We start from the raw sequence: 3,441 nt of genomic DNA, 5'->3' as shown, positions 1-3,441 counted from the left end.
CGGGTTCTGTCGGGCTCTACTGGGACCTGTCGGGCCCTGTCGGGCTCTGTAGGGCTCTGTCGGGCTCTACTGGGCTCTACTGTTCCCTGTCGGGCCCTGTCGGGCCCTGTCGGGCTCTACTGGGCCCTGTCGGGCTCTGTCGGGCCCTGTCGGGCTCTACTGTTCCCTGTCGGGCCCTGTCGGGCCCTGTCGGGCTCTGTCGGGCTCTGTCGGGCTCTGTCGGGCTCTGTCGGGCTCTGTCGGGCTCTGTCGGGCTCTACTGGGCTCTGTCGGGATCTACTGGGCTCTGTCGGGCTCTGTAGGGCTCTACTGGGCTCTACTGGGCCCTGTCGGGCTCTGTCGGGCTCTGTCGGGCTCTGTCGGGCTCTACTGGGCTCTACTGGGCCCTGTCGGGCTCTGTCGGGCTCTACTGGGCCCTGTCGGGCCCTGTCGGGCTCTGTCGGGCTCTACTGGGCGCTACTGGGCCCTGTCGGGCACTGTCGGGCTCCACTGGGCTCTGTCGGGCTCTACTGGGCTCTGTCGGGCTCTGTCGGGCTCTGTCGGGCTCTGTCGGGCTCTGTCGGGCTCTACTGGGCTTTGTCGGGCCCTGTCGGGCTCTACTGGGCCCTGTCGGGCCCTGTCGGGCTCTGTCGGGCTCTGTCGGGCTCTGTCGGGCTCTACTGGTCCCTGTCGGGCTCTGTCGGGCTCTGTCGGGCTCTACTGGTCCCTGTCGGGCTCTGTCGGGCCCTGTCGGGCTCTACTGGGCTAAACTGGGCCCTGTCGGGCCCTGTCGGGCTCTACTGGGCTAAACTGGGCCCTGTCGGGCCCTGTCGGGCCCTGTCGGGCTCTGTCGGGCTCTGTCGGGCTCTACTGCGCTCTACTGTTCCCTGTCGGGCTCTGTCGAGCTCTGTCGGGCTCTGTCGGGCTCTGTCGGGCTCTGTCGGGCTCTGTCGGGCTCTACTGGGCTCTACTGTTCCCTGTCAGGCCCTGTCGGGCTCTGTCGGGCTCTACTGGGCCCTGTCGGCCCCTGTCGGGCCCTGTCGGGCCCTGTCGGGCCCTGTCGGGTTCTGTCGGGCTCTACTGGGACCTGTCGGGCCCTGTCGGGCTCTGTAGGGCTCTGTCGGGCTCTACTGGGCTCTACTGTTCCCTGTCGGGCCCTGTCGGGCCCTGTCGGGCTCTACTGGGCCCTGTCGGGCTCTGTCGGGCCCTGTCGGGCTCTACTGTTCCCTGTCGGGCCCTGTCGGGCTCTGTCGGGCTCTGTCGGGCTCTGTCGGGCTCTACTGGGCCCTGTCGGGCTCTACTGGGCTCTGTCGGGCTCTGTCGGGCTCTACTGGGCTCTACTGGGCCCTGTCGGGCTCTGTCGGGCTCTGTCGGGCTCTACTGGGCTCTACTGGGCCCTGTCGGGCTCTGTCGGGCTCTACTGGGCCCTGTCGGGCCCTGTCGGGCTCTACTGGGCGCTACTGGGCCCTGTCGGGCTCTGTAGGGCTCTACTGGGCTCTGTCGGGCTCTACTGGGCTCTGTCGGGCTCTGTCGGGCTCTGTCGGGCTCTACTGGGCTCTACTGGGCCCTGTCGGGCTCTACTGGGCCCTGTCGGGCCCTGTCGGGCTCTGTCGGGCTCTGTCGGGCTCTACTGGGCTCTGTCGGGCTCTGTCGGGCTCTGTCGGGCTCTGTCGGGCTCTGTCGGGCTCTACTGGGCCCTGTCGGGCTCTGTCGGGCTCTGTCGGGCTCTGTCGGGCTCTGTCGGGCTCTACTGGGCTCTACTGCGCCCTGTCGGGCTCTGTCGGGCTCTACTGGGCGCTACTGGGCCCTGTCGGGCTCTGTCGGGCTCTGTCGGGCTCTGTCGGGCTCTACTGGGCTCTACTGGGCTCTACTGGGCTCTGTCGGGCTCTACTGGTCCCTGTCGGGCTCTGTCGGGCTCTATTGGTCCCTGTCGGGCCCTGTCGGGCCCTGTCGGGCTCTACTGGGCTAAACTGGGCCCTGTCGGGCCCTGTCGGGCTCTACTGGGCTAAACTGGGCCCTGTCGGGCTCTGTCGGGCTCTGTCGGGCTCTACTGGGCTGTACTGTTCCCTGTCGGGCTCTGTCGGGCTCTGTCGGGCTCTACTGGGCTCTACTGTTCCCTGTCGGTCCCTGTCGGTCCCTGTCGGTCCCTGTCGGGCTCTGTCGGGCTCTGTCGGGCTCTGTCGGGCTCTGTCGGGCTCTACTGGGCCCTGGCGGGCCCTGTCGGGCCCTGTCGGGCTCTGTCGGGCTCTGTCGGGCTCTACTGGGCTCTACTGGGCTTTGTCGGGCCCTGTCGGGCTCTACTGGGCCCTGTCGGGCCCTGTCGGGCTCTGTCGGGCTCTACTGGGCCCTGTCGGGCCCTGTCGGGCCCTGTCGGGCTCTGTCGGGCTCTGTCGGGCTCTACTGCGCTCTGTCGGGCTCTGTCGGGCTCTACTGGGCTCTACTGGGCCCTGTCGGGCCCTGTCGGGCCCTGTCGGGCTCTGTCGGGCCCTGTCGGGCTCTACTGGGCTAAACTGGGCCCTGTCGGGCCCTGTCGGGCTCTACTGGGCTAAACTGGGCCCTGTCGGGCCCTGTCGGGCTCTACTGGGCTAAACTGGGCCCTGTCGGGCCCTGTCGGGCTCTGTCGGGCTCTGTCGGGCTCTACTGGGCTCTACTGTTCCCTGTCGGGCTCTGTCGGGCTCTGTCGGGCTCTGTCGGGCTCTACTGGGCTCTACTGTTCCCTGTCGGGCCCTGTCGGGCTCTGTCGGGCTCTACTGGGCCCTTTCGGGCCCTGTCGGGCCCTGTCGGGCTCTGTCGGGCTCTGTCGGGCTCTGTCGGGCTCTACTGGGCTCTGTCGGGCTCTACTGGGCTCTACTGGGCCCTGTCGGGCTCTTTCGGGCCCTGTCGGGCCCTGTCGGGCCCTGTCGGGCTCTGTCGGGCTCTGTCGGGCTCTACTGGGCCCTGTCGGGCTCTACTGGGCGCTACTGGGCTCTGTCGGGCTCTACTGGGCTCTGTCGGGCTCTACTGGGCCCTGTCGGGCTCTGTCGGGCTCTGTCGGGCTCTACTGGGCTCTGTCGGGCTCTACTGTGCTCTGTCGGGCTCTACTGTGCTCTGTCGGGCTCTGTCGGGCTCTGTCGGGCTCTGTCGGGCTCTGTCGGGCTCTGTCGGGCTCTGTCGGGCTCTGTCGGGCTCTGTCGGGTTCTGTCGGGCTCTGTCGGGCTCTGTCGGGCTCTACTGGCCTCTACTGGGCTTTGTCGTGCCCTGTCGGGCTCTACTGGGCCCTGTCGGGCTCTGTCGGGCTCTGTCGGGCTCTACTGTGCCCTGTCGGGCCCTGTCGGGCTCTGTCGGGCTCTGTCGGGCTCTACTGGGCTCTACTGGGCCCTGTCGGGCCCTGTCGGGCCCTGTCAGGCTCTGTCGGGCTCTACTGGGCCCTGTCGGGCTCTGTCGGGCTCTGTCGGGCTCTGTCGGGCTCTGTCGGGCTCTGTC

This window comes from Caloenas nicobarica, chromosome 35, assembly GCF_036013445.1.
Source record: "Caloenas nicobarica isolate bCalNic1 chromosome 35, bCalNic1.hap1, whole genome shotgun sequence".
In the NCBI taxonomy this organism is placed as follows: Eukaryota; Metazoa; Chordata; class Aves; order Columbiformes; family Columbidae; genus Caloenas; species Caloenas nicobarica.
This window is presented reverse-complemented; position numbering follows the sequence as displayed.